Source organism: Pristis pectinata, chromosome 9, assembly GCF_009764475.1.
Source record: "Pristis pectinata isolate sPriPec2 chromosome 9, sPriPec2.1.pri, whole genome shotgun sequence".
In the NCBI taxonomy this organism is placed as follows: domain Eukaryota; kingdom Metazoa; phylum Chordata; class Chondrichthyes; order Rhinopristiformes; family Pristidae; genus Pristis; species Pristis pectinata.
Genome location: NC_067413.1, coordinates 61,506,402 through 61,520,052, shown reverse-complemented (window position 1 = coordinate 61,520,052; position 13,651 = coordinate 61,506,402). Strand labels below are relative to the sequence as shown.

Here is a 13,651-nt window from a genome sequence, read left to right as displayed (position 1 = left end):
TCTGTGGATATGAACCCCCAGATCCCTCTGCTCCTCCACACGACCCAGAATCCTGCCATTTACCTTGTACTCCACCTTGGAGTTTGTCCTTCCAAAGTGTACTACCTCACACTTCTCTGGATTGAACTCCATCTGCCACTTGTTAGACCAGCTCTGCATCCTATCAATATCCCTCTGCAACCTTCGACAGCCCTCCACACTATCCACAACACCACCAATCTTTGTGTCGTCTGCAAACTTGCTAACCCACCGTTCCACCCCCTCATCTAAGTCGTTAATAAATATCACAAAAAGTAGAAGTCCCAGAACTGATCCCTGTGAGACACCACTAGTCACAGCCCTCCGATGCGAATGCACTCCCTTCACCACAACCCTCCGCTTTCTACAGGCAAGCCAATTCTGAATCCACACAGCCAAGCCTTCCTGGATCCCTTGGCCTCTGACCTTCTGAAGAAGCCTTTCTTCAGTGAGGCTTTGACGTGTGCAGTGTCTTTCCAACCATGTGATTGGCCTGCCTTTTTGTATCGATTTCTGAATTTTGTGGTCTCTGGGAGCAAATACTAAATAAAAAACTCAAAATAAGCTTAACTGCAAACAAAAATGGTGCAAGTAAAAGGAAAAATAAAGTCCTGGGACCATTCAGATGTTATTTGAAGGTATCTAAAATGGGTATTCAAAATGGCAATAGAACAATTCCAATGTTCTATTGATTGATCTTCACAGCCATGTCCTGGGAGTAATTTTGCTGAATTTTCATACCAGTTGTTATTCAGCACAGAATGTACAATACTGTTCACCTGCTTCTGCTCAGACCCTCAGTGAATAATTTAGCAAGAGCTGACCCAAACTCTTGGGTCAGAGGCAGACTTGCTACATTACTGTCTTAATTAGGTATAAGTTGTTAAATCAATGTGATTAAATTCAAAAAATATGATGAATTTATTTTATTCATTTCTGTCAGTTCCAAAGCATCAATTTATTCTGGTTCAATTTCAGCCAGCCGCTATTAAATAATCTCACTGCTACTGCTGCTTTGAAAGACAAACTTGAGACAATAAATTCCCAGTTGGTCCAATATGGGGCATTTGGTCTTGTTGGAGCCTGGAACAGCCTGGGCTGATGTCCAGCAGACACGGATGTGCTTCCTGTCATTCAGCAGTCCCAGTGCACCAACACGTGTTGGTGCTGCAGGGATCACTGTGATGAATCTTTATATGCAATGCCTTGGGCCTCACACTAAATAGAACGTTGCTGTGTGTGGAGAGCAAGCACAAAGCATTCCTTCGCCTCCTGTGGGCCCATCTCCCTCATGCTTGACACATCACAGTTTAATGAGTCTGTTGGATCAAAGAACAATTTCTAGACCCCTGTCCTTAATTATTTGTGTTGACTTGAAAGAACAGTGGCAGTGGATATGATCTTACATGGTGAATGAAAATCTAATGAGGTAGTGAATAGGAGCTGGCTAATTGTGTGGATGAGATAGCTCAGTTATGTTTCTGCAGAACGTTCCTTTTGCAGACATGTGTTTTTAGTAGCATCACATATGAGACAATAATAAGGATGAAAGGCACAAAAGGCATAGTGTTTCCTGTTATCCTCTATTTCATGGTTTATAAGGTGCCAGAAATTCTTAACCCTGATTGAAAATTGGTTGGGCTGCCATTTCAGTTGTTGAGGACATCACTGAACCCAATGTAACCCCATTATATGTTCTGTTCTCAGGACTCTTCAGCACAGAGAAATGGCATGCTTTACATTAATGGCCTTATTAAAGCTTCATGCCTTGAGAAGGGACAAATAATTGACTGAGAAAGTTTCTCTTTCTGTAATGTCTCACTAAGTTCTTTAGGACTAAAGGCAAATTTCACAAGGATCCTTTCCAGATCTCATTTTTGCTCTTGGAGCAAGGCACTGTTGACAAAGCGACTTAAGCACCAAAGAAACATGGGCCATCAACAGTTACAATGTAAGCGACCCTGTTCCTGCAATTTTAATTTGACCCTGTGGACTTACATTTTGGTGAATGGAGATTGAATTCTGCCTTTATTATGTCAGGAGCATTGTTCCCTTTGCAACTTCAGACTTCATAGGATATGCATCCAATGGAAAAGAAATCTGGTGTGCCGATGGTGGAACAGGAAACATGATGGATGGGTAAAGTTATCAACCGAGTGATAATAAACAAAATAAGAATCGCTTTTTGTACTGGAAAGGGTCTGAACTGTGATCAGCATTAATGCTTGTTTGACTTCTGTGTTCAGGATGTAAGGATGAATAGATGGCCAGGACATGGGTAGTGGAAGAACATACCAAATTAATCAATCAAATCTATTTCTCTACCTATCTCTCATTATTATTAAATACTTGAAATGTATGTCATCTTATTTGCTGTTTTGATGATTCAATTGTTAGGTGAGATGGTTATGGATTAACAGAAAAAACTAATGATTCAAAGTCATAATTTATGAAAATGGTAGAAAAGGCAAATGACAATAGTGTGCAGCATATAAACCTGTAAAAGGAATAATGTATTAAGACAAAACATTGTGCTGTGTGCAGTGTTCACACATTACCTAGAAAAGAAAAGTCTGTGATTACTTCAAAAATGGATGGGCTGCATATTCCACAAAACTACTATTCTGATGATTTTCCTCAATGTAGAAAAAGTATTGAAGAAAATTACCTTACAGCATGACCTCCATTTCGTTTTTTATAACCAGCTCCTCTGCACCCAAAGAGCTATTTAAGCAACTAGACATCTTGGTCAGAATTTCCTCATAGATGAGAAATGTATCTGTCATTTGTCAGCTGGAACTAAAAATCACATTTCCTAATCTTGAGAGTATACATCGCTCGCTCTCACTCTCATCATTACAAAATATTTTTGACGGTGCTCTGCCAGATCTCTAGCAATTCATCTGCATCCATGTATTACTTCCATTCAGTGAAATCTATCCAGATTTGTTGGTTGCATTCAAGAAGGCAACGAAGTAAATTTTAATTATTGATTTATTCAGCGCATGACAGTAAATTTATTCTAAAATTAAGTAACTTTTCCATGGACCTGTTTCAGTGATAAGTGAATTGCAGTGGGTTGAGGTAATCTGCAAGGCTGGAGTTGATGTGTGCCATGTCCAGCCTCTTGAATCCCTTCATGATGATGGATGTCAGAGCCATCGGGCGGTAGTCATTAAGGCACAGTCACATGGAAATTTGGCTTTTTGTTCAGCTATTTCACTCCCAATAAAAATAAATGCATCTTCCATTAGCCCACATTTTCATTGGTATAATTGCTGATAATATTTGACAGGATATGTGATTGATTTACTGAACTGGGAAATTGGGTCATTTAACTTTAAGCTTCCGTCTGTTCTGAACTCCCTTACAAAAGTGAACAGTACATTTATCTTCCACTAAATACCATTCATATACCTGGCTAATGAAGAGGAAGGATAAGATGAGACTGTAATCCCTTTATTAAATAGCTAACTACTGAGGTTCTCATAGAAAAAAATTAAATTAGTTTGATGAAATGTGCACACATTGGCATTTCAATACTCTGGACAAGATGCTAGATTTTTGTTTACATTTACCTTTTAAGGAGCCAACCTACAAGCATCAGGATCAGATTAGTTTAAGCAAAGAGGGATGTGGTCATGTGAACTGGAGTCATTACTGTATTCTCATTTTGCATGCATGGTCATGCAAGATAACTGATGAAACTATTGTGCAACAGGGATTTTACATCTATCGACTGCTGATTCTGGTTCTATTCATCCACCTCCCTATCCCCACCCCTCCCCATCCCCAATCCTGGCCCACTCTAAACCTGAAAGGCTCAAAGATTTATGGGTATCTCAAGCATAGGTGGTTTATGGTATTAGTCTATGGTTTATGACATTCTGGAGCTAAAGAACTGAAGATTAGAGTGTAAGTACTGTACTTACAATGCTCAGAGTCATTGTACTTTTCGGGCCCATGCTGGTTTTTATTATATCTAATTTGATGTTGCTCTCTCATAGTTTTGAGGCTGTGTAACAACCTAACCTAAAAAATGGGTTGTAGCAGATGTTGAAGCACACGTAATAACACACCTGGAAGACAATGGTTATTTCTTTATTCTTTCAGGGCATGTGGGAAAGGCCAGCAATTCTTGCTCAACCTTAATTGCTCTAAGAATGGTAAACCTTTACAGATTGTGTTATAGAGGTAAACCCTGAGTGGTGTTATGCAGGATGTCCCATGATGTGAAGGAGAATTTGAAAGTGGTGGTATACTACTGTCCGTGCCCTTTATACCAAAGTTGGAAGTCTCTCAAATATTTTGCAAAGTTACTGCATCCACAGTGTGCCAGTAGTAGAGGGAGTATGTGTATAATGTGATGCTTGAAGTGCCAGTCCAGTGGGATACTTCGTTCTGAGTTGTGTCAAACTTTTGAGTACTGTATGAATTGCATTCTTGCAGGGAAATAAAGCTGGTGAAAAGGTTTTCTTGAGTTATGAGATGAGTCAAATGCCATGAATTATCGAATTTCCAGTGTGCTTTTGTAATCATGATATACAGTATATGTAGCTTGTCCAGTTAAGTTTCCGGCCAATATAAGCCTGATAATTTCAATGGTGGGGATTTCTACTTAGGATTGCTTGGTCAGATGCACTCTTGATGTCACATTCACTCATTTCTGCATTTCAATTCTTCACACGTTGTTAAATCATTTTTGTAACAAGGGTATACTAAGTCTGAATCCAAGCTGAGCACTGGTAGAAAGGTTTTGATGAGTAACTGCTGGCTGATAGAACTGACAACAATTTCCTTCCATCCTGTTGATCGTAGAGATTTGACTGAAAGGGCTGGAATTGGCTAGATCAGATTTGTCCTGCTGTTTGTACACAGGATATGGGAGACAATTTTCTACTTTGTTGTATAATTCCCATTGCACTAGAACAGCATGGCTAAGGTACAGTTAGTCTGTAGCACAGTTCTTCAGCACTGTAGCCTGAATGGTGATGTGGCTTCCAAACTTTACTGACACACAGCTCCTTTGATATCATCTGGAGTGCATCAAATTTGCAGAAGGCTAGCTTCTGTGATGCCAAGGACCTCAAGAGAAGATTGTGATCCACCATCTCACTCTGCATTTCTGCCTGAGATTCTTGCAACCCTTGTGTGTATGATGAAATTGGACATCATATTTCTGAACTATTATTTGATTGCTGGACGAACTCAGCAGGTCAGGCAGCATCCACAGAGGGAAATAAACAGTCGACGTTTCGGGCCGAGACCCTTCACCGGCCCAAAACGTTGACTGTTTATTTCCCTCCATGGATGCTGCCTGACCTGCTGAGTTCCTCCAGCACTTTTTATGTATTGCTCCAAATTCCAGCATCTGCAGATTTTTTTGTGTCTCCATTTGATGCTGGAGGTATTTTTTCCACTGTAAAGTTGTTGGACCCTCTCTGAGTAGATATATGTCCTGTAGCAAAAACCTTTTATACCTCCACTTTGCCAAAGCTTTATGAATACCATTTGGTCTCTGCTGAGGCATAAATTAGCTGGCAGCATTACTGGTTGTTTTATTTGGGTGTTTTTAACACCGTTTATTGTAGGTTTGTTTTCTGTTCCCTAAGGAGAATAAAACATTAGAATTTTCTTGAAAGAGGATTAAAAAATAAATTCTAATTTATCTGTGAGAATAATGGAAAATAGAATGGCATTCCATTCTTCTTTCCTCTGCTAGCTTGTCACTTCTTTCCTTGGAAACCTATTGTTATTTTTTAAATATCTTGGGTAATGCATGAGGGTGTCAGAAGGGAATGAACACTGTAGTTGTACATTGGCAGCTTAGTTATTTTATTTCATCATTTGATTCTAGTTCACTGGTTTTGATTTTACTCTTAGATTAATCTAGATAATCTGATGTTCACTTTTGAATTATTGTTTCCTGCTGATGTGCAGACCAGACTCATTTAATTGAATTAAATTACATTTAGTGTCTGTCCCACTTTGTTAAGGTGCCTTCAAACCAGATCTTATTTTCTCACATTGGAATTTTCAAATTTATTTCTAATCTCTCCATCATACCACTTGGGGAAATGAGGGATGGGTGCCTTTATTAATTTGATTGGAGTCCTTCTTCTTTGTGGATGTCATAGCCTCCTATATCTTGTAGGTGCCTGACTAACCCCATGGTGAAGATATATGGATTAGGAGTGAGGAGAACTTTAGAAACGATCTCTGGGTAAGTGATCATTTAACGTGCTCATATTGGCTTTCTTCTTAATTGAAGTGTGTGTAATCACTTATTTGTGCTTTTCATCTTAATGAGATGAACTGCAACAGTCCTCTAGGCCATATTTGGTGAAATGTTGAACATGGAGACAGACCTGAGGAAAAATGGATTGATTCAACAGCTGTTGTGTCAACATTTAAGTACAAAATGAACTGCAAACTACATAGATTTTCCAAAGAGAAAAAAATATAAAGGATTGACTGGGAAATACAATTTTCATGAAGGATGCAAGCTGTCAGTGCTCCAGAGCTGCAGGGTTTCTTGGATCAGTGCGATTTGTTATCCTGAAGTAGACAGTTATTAGCCTGCATGAACTATAATTTAACTGTATCAAGCATCCAAAGATACTATAATTCACATCCTTTCAAATTTGTATCTAAACAATCATTAACCAATTTAATTTGAAACTCCATGAATCGGTTGGGTATCACAATATGTGCAACAGGACTGTGATTGATGGTGGATCTTGATGTTCACCACATTAGTGAGCTAAATCTAAATCTCTAGAACTTGCATGGTGTCTGAAAGGTGTATTAATTCAGCAGTGTGCAGCAGGCCAATGACCATTTTGTTTCCATAAACAAAGGTGTTGAATTCTATTGAAAACAAGACCCAAAGTTTTTGTGTACTACAAATAGGCCTTACATACATAGACACTCGAACACCTTTATTCTGTACTGTGGTATTGTGAAGCATACAAACAGGTAAGTCATTGGTCTTGGTCCTGGTCTAAGTTGTAAGCATAGTGAAGATGAAAAGGGTGGTTGCAGTTCAAGAGAGACAGAGTAGGTTTGTGGGAGGCAGGTATGAGAATACTAGTTTTGACCTTGACATTCAGATAACGTGGCTGGGCTGTCATGATCACCTGCTGGGGAGTGATGAAATTGGGGGCTTGGGTTTGCAATCCATTTGCAGGTGTTGGAGAGGACATCAGCCTAACAATTGGTATGGTGTTTTGGTTGAAGTGGATGGCCAAGCAGTTGTTTGTGGAGTTTAGAATTGGACTTGCAGATTGGGTGGGGTGAGACGGTTGTGTCAATCCAAGGTATGGTTGGAGAATCCCAGGAAGGGTAGTTGGGGACATGAGCGACATGATGGGGAGAAATTTTATTTAAAAGAAGTGGCATTCCAGAACTGAACTTCATGATCTATGGTAGTTCCCTTTAGGTGTCCATGAAGCAGGACTCACAAGCTATCTGAAGGCCTGTTTCTGCAGGAGTGAGGCAAAATCACACCACTATCATTTGGGCATGTATTGCATGAAATTGTATTACATAGCAAACATAAACATGAATTCCAACTTCTTGACTAATAGCTCATGGGTAAAGAGGATTTTTCAGCATACAGTTAAAAAAGAAATAATAAGAGGTGTTCCACAGACACGTGTCAAATTTTGCTTATCAGGCACTTGCATAAAAAACAAGATATTTGGAAAGCAATTTTGCATGAAAAATGTGCAAAATGGGCACTAGAATCTCAATTTTAACTCAAGCTGCATGACATCAATAGGATGAATGAGAAGATAAAAATGGGAAGATAGGTTTACTGCTTTTTTTTCACTGGACACCTCTAGTTTGCTGTTTCTTCATCCATTGGAAAGTAACAGGTATCTTGTAAATGAATTCACATAAGATCCTGATGTTGTGAAATCAAAACCAATGGAATTTCATGGTGGGTCACAAGTCCAACCCATAGCTTGAACTGTTGTAAAACTTTGTGGCATTGGTTTGACAAACAGGCATATCTCAAAACTGCATTTAAAGTCACCTGCATTAGAGCACTCTGATCATATGATCTATGTTCCAGTTAGTGCATTGCGTTCACTGGGCAGTTCTCTGCTTCCAACTTACGTACTTAGGATTTATTTTGCTCTTATGAACATCACAGCTTTTCACAAGCATTGCATTGCTCTAGTCCTTGTTATGGATGAATTGTAGAATGGAAAAAAACTGTAGCAACAACCTGGAGAAATAAACTTGACATGTTTAAAGAGAAATGTTAAGGCTGGAGGGGTTGGTACTCATAATTGCCTGTAAGTCAGTCCACAGGGAGCACTGGTTAACATTTTGCTTTGTTGGAAATCTTACAAAGCCAGTGGAAGAGGGATCATACCTTCAGTAGACAAATTGTTGCTGCTTTAGCAAGACTAATGGCTCTCAAAGGGACCACCAGCCTCATTTTGTTTTTCCACCAGCAGGCTTCTTCCAGGCTGCTTTGGTGTTTATTTGCAAGTGTAAATCAATATGTTGCCATTGTAATGGACACCAACATCAAGAATGAGGAAGTTCTGAGACCTACTGCAGTGAGCGACATCCTTTATGTCCAGACCATGATAGACAACACTCATATGGCATTAAGGACACTAGAAAGGAAGCCTAGATTTGGATGTCCATTGAAAGTCTGTTGTTTAACTGATGTAATCACTACAAAGGACTGAAAGTCACTTCCATGTTGTGACCATAAGCACATTTTTAAAGTTTATCCTGACATCCAGAGGAAGGCCACTAGAACACAAGGGATACCTTTTCGAAATCTAATTAATACCCACTATCTAAGTAACACATGTGTAAAACAAGCTATGGGATCACCAAGCAATGTTTCAGGTATTTTCCTTGCTTGGGGGGCTCCTAGCAACGTTGCAAGTATTAGCAGGCCATATGATTGTCATTTGTCGGACTCTGCACAACTGACAACAGGAAGATAGAACAGCACTCTTATTGCCTTCTCACTGCATCTTACCCGTCAGAAAGAATATTAACAGTGTTTGTTGCCCTTCATTCACTTTCTTGATTTGGCGTTGGAGAACTTTGAAACCAGTTAGTCTACTTTTATTTTGACAGGGTACATAAAGAATTCAGCAGAAGAGACCACAGGTCAAAGCGGCAGACGTATAATGGCATTAATCATAATTCCTAACACAACACTGGCTGACACTATTTATAATATTAGTTGAGGGTGAGGGTGAGGGTGAGGAATCAGACTTGCTGACATTCCAAGAAAGGGCAGTAAGTGACATTCCTGCTGAACAACTGCCATTCCATACTTCCAATAATCTGTGGGAGAGGAGACTATAGACAATGATTAAACAAAAAGCAAATGCTGGAAATCAGAAATAAGAGCAGAAAATGCTGGAAACACTCAGCAGGTCACACGGCATCTGTGGAAAGGGTCCTCAACCTGAACCATTAACACCATGTCTCTTTCCAGAGATGCTGCCTGACCTGCTATATGTTTCTGGTATTTTCTTCTCTTACAGAAGATGAGTGATTTTGTGAAAATTCTTTTTCATTTGCTCCCTTCAATCTATACAAGATGGATATTCACCCCTCCAAGATGTAGTTTTAAGCCCAGAGACTGCACGTCAGCCACTTGAACTACCATAAAAGTAAAAGTGGCTTTGAAGCTTTTTTGGCTTCCGTGTTCCTGGAGACAGTTACACCCTTTAAGATAGGCTGCAGAGTGCTAATGCTCTGAGAGTTGAACTGCAACCCAGCAACCGATTCTTCTGTTCTTACAGCCATGGTCATAAAACTGCTTCCATACTTTGCTCACTCAAGTTCTAAAAAGGCATGTTATTCATTGACCAAAAGATATAAAACATCATCTGTTCAAGATGCATGTGTGGAAAAGCAGCTCCTTTATCATTACTGAGCTAAACAATCCTCATCTGAACCTGGAGAGCATTTACAGCAATTTGGCTCCTGAGCTATCTCTGCCACCAGTATCTGAGCTATCTCTGCCACCAGTATTTGAGCTATCTCTGCCACTATTAGCTGCTGTTGAGCATTAGAGCTGGGTATTTCATCACATTGTAATACTTCTACTTCACTTCCTAATTCAATTGATATGTCAATTTTTCTGTATTCTCGTAAGGATTCTCCTTTTCAATGACTGTTAATAAGGAGTAGTATGACTAAACAAGAAATAAAATGAGTAGCATGTAACTGAAAAGCTAGATAGTAGCAGATGATTATTAGTCACAATACTGCTTCATTCCAAACTGCATACTTGCATATTTCTCTGAGGTTCATAATGGTGTACAAATAATAATCAGATACCACATTCACAGTAGAGCTTAAAATATCTTACCATGATTGGTTCTGCAGGATCACTAATCTTGATTATTTGTTCCTCCTTCTTGAATAGCACCATTGGCCAGTGTGATCTCTCCCAGTATCTTTTGTTTGCATGCTGTCTTGTCCTGCAGAGATCAAGGGGAAGTGATAGTTACAGTCTTACTTGAAAAGGCGTGGAGATGTGTGAGGCTTTGATTAGTTCTGCTGATGCACAATGTGAGAAAAGTAAGAACCAATCAGAATGTGGTATTTAGTCAAAAGTATGCAAAGACTAAAGTGAGGAAAGAACGATGAAGGCAGCTAATTATTGTGTAAAGGACTAAAAAGGATGAATGACGCCAGTGGAAAGGAGCAAGGAAGAGATGGATGTGTGTCTGTAAAGGGAATGAGAAGTGGCTGGCTGAAAAAGATGATGAAAGGCAGAGAATTGTTGTTAGAGTGCAAGGCATAGGACTGTTCAAAGCTAAATGTACTTGAGAGAACTGATGGTGCTTTCCATTCTTGTGGAGTCATTGATGTGCTTTCACTGCGCCTGAAGATGACAACGTCAGCAATCTTTCTCCATGCTTGGTGGATAGATTCTGATGCCAACCTTATAATGAGGACCCAGAGTTAAAAGAAGCCTGTCTTTGGCTTCTTTGGTGAGCTTTGAACTGATATCAAACCTAACCTCAAATCTAGCCTGAAGGCAAAGTCAAAGGTATAATTCTCAAGATCAGTCGCACTGTAGCTCTTCAGTCACCAATTCCTTTGCATATGGTCCTTTCCCTGTGGCTGTGGAGCATAGAACTCCCGAGTTGCTGGGTAACATCAAATGATCATTTCAACAGAACTGATGAAAGGTCCTCAACTTGAAAGGTTGACTTTGTATTTAATTTAATTTAGTGACAGCATTTTACTTCCATTATTATAAAATATAAAGAAGGTTTTTTTTCAAGGCAGAAGTAACTTATCAGGATTTCTATGAGGAACCAGGCTGACTGTTCAGTGTAGGGTAAATCTTGAACAAACAGAAATGCAGTTACTCTGATGGTTAGAGCAAAAAACTGCAGATGCTGGAAACCCAAGATGAAATAGAGAATGCTCGAAGAACTCACAATCAGTGGGCAGAGAAACAGAGCGAGAAAATACCTGTGTTTTAGGTAGCAGAAAGTAGAAGGGGTGGAAAGAACAAATAGAATGTCTGTAATAGTGGGCAGACCAAAGTTGTCAAGTTACAAGTTCTTTAAAAACCAGCAGTGAGAGACAGGAGAAAAATGAGACATAATGAAGCAGAGAGATATAGCCACTTCCATGTAGAAAAATAGAAGGGTTATCTAAATTGTTACATTCGATATTAAGTCCTGACAACTATAACATACCCAGACAATTAAATACCTATCATAAATCACAAGTTATAAAGTTATTAAAACAAAGTTTCAGCTGTTTATGTGGTACCCACAGAGCATGGTATTACTATTAAGGAATGTTAATAAGACCATAAGATATAGGAGCAGAATTAGGCCATTCAGTCCATCGAATCATTCAATCATGGCTGATTTTTTTTCAACCCCATTCTCCTGCCTTCTCCCCATAACCCTTAACCCCCTTGCCAATCAAGGTCCTATCAATCTTGACCTCAAAGACACCCAATGATTTGGCCTCCACCGCCCTCTGTGGCAATGAATTCCACAGATTCACCACTCTGTGGCTGAAGAAATTCCTCCTCATCTCAGTTCTAAAGGGATGTCCCTTTATTCTGAGGTGGCGCTCTTGGATCCTAGGCTCTCCTACAAATGGAAACATCCTCCCCACACCCACTCTATCCAGGCCTTTCAGTACCCGGTCGGTTTCAATGAGATCTCCCCTCATTCTTCTGAACGCCATCAAATACAGGGCCAGAGACATCAAACACTCCTCATACGTCAACTGGGGAAGAAACACCACATCAAAAGTTTGGATAATTTTTCACCTTTATCATAGCTGGAATGGAAGTAAGATAAATGGCAAGTAAAGTACCACCTATCCATTCCTTTATTGGCTTTTACTGCAAGGGACATCAAATATAAAATATTGCAACTTTACATAGCACTGGTGAAAATGCACCTGGAGTACAGCATATAATTTTGGTCTGCATATTTAAGCAAGAAACTACTTGCATTGGAAATCAATAAATTGCAGATGTTGAAAATCTGAAATAAATTAGAAAATACTGGAATCACTCATCAGGTCAGGCAAACAAGAAAAGCAGAGTTAGTTTATTGTCAAAGACCCTTTATCAGAACTGGGAAAGTGAAAAAAACAAGTTAGTTTTATTTTCCAGGAATAGTTGGGGAGGTTTGGATAAGAATAAGGAAATATCTTTGATAGGGTGAGGCCAGGGTTGCCCATCTGCTTAATGGATGAACAAGGACCGTCAAAGGGAGAGACAATAAATAAAAGCTGTGAAATGTAGGTCAGAGCTGTTCAAACATGTAAATAAAAGGAAATGCCCTGCAGATCGAGCAGTGTCTGTGGAGAGAAGAAAACCAAGGTATTATGACTGATATTCAATCTTAAAGCAGAGCTGGCCAGTTCTTATACAAACAGAAAATGTGAATTATCTGAAATTGTTCAATTCGATATTGAATCCTAAAGGCTGCGACATACCTCGACAGAAGATGAGGTGTCATTACCTAAGTGTATATTGGGCTTTGTTGGAAAAGTATTGGAGGCCATAGATAGATAAATCAGAGTCAAATGGTGAATCAATGTGACAGGCATCTGGAAGCTCAGAGCTGTCAAAGTGGACTGAAGGCAACATGCTGTGCATTTTCTTGTTTACGCTTTTATATTTGCAATTCGGAGAGGGTTAATTTGGTTGATTTGCTGAGCTGTTTCCTGTTGATGCGTGAAGAAAGGTTGGGCAGATTGGGCCTATATTCATCAAAGTTTAGAAGAATAAGAGGTGATCTCATGGAAACATAAAAGAATCTGGTGGGGGGGGTGGTGGTTGACAAGATGGGTGCTGTGAAGATGTTGATCCCTTGGAGTATATTGAACAAAGGGGCATAGTTTCATAAAAAAAAGTGAGTCATCCACTTAGAATGGAATGGAAGAAGAGGAATTTATTTTCTCAGAGAGATTTACATTTCCAGAATTCTCTACCCAAAGAACCATGGAGTGGAACATTGGCTATATTTAAGGCTGTGATTTGAACTATGAGGGAGTCATGGGGTATAGGTAGTGATGAGGAAATTGGTGCTGAGGCTAAGATTGGCTTAGCCATGATCTTAATGAATGATGGAGAGGCTTAATGGGTGGA

At 39.5% G+C, this 13,651-nt stretch overlaps 1 protein-coding gene across 3 annotated transcripts in view; it reads left to right on the top strand.

Moving 5' to 3' along the window:
* The window catches only part of LOC127574173 (RNA-binding Raly-like protein), a 643,109-nt gene that overhangs the window by 230,683 nt on the left and 398,775 nt on the right, over positions 1–13,651 (top strand). For 2 of the 3 annotated variants that reach the window (XM_052022949.1, XM_052022947.1), the window contains exon 2: positions 6,173–6,241. The exons of the other annotated variant lie outside the window; for it this stretch is intronic. The gene's annotated coding sequence lies outside the window, so the exon portion shown is untranslated. The remainder of the gene's footprint in view (positions 1–6,172; positions 6,242–13,651) is intronic. 3 annotated transcript variants of the gene reach the window in all.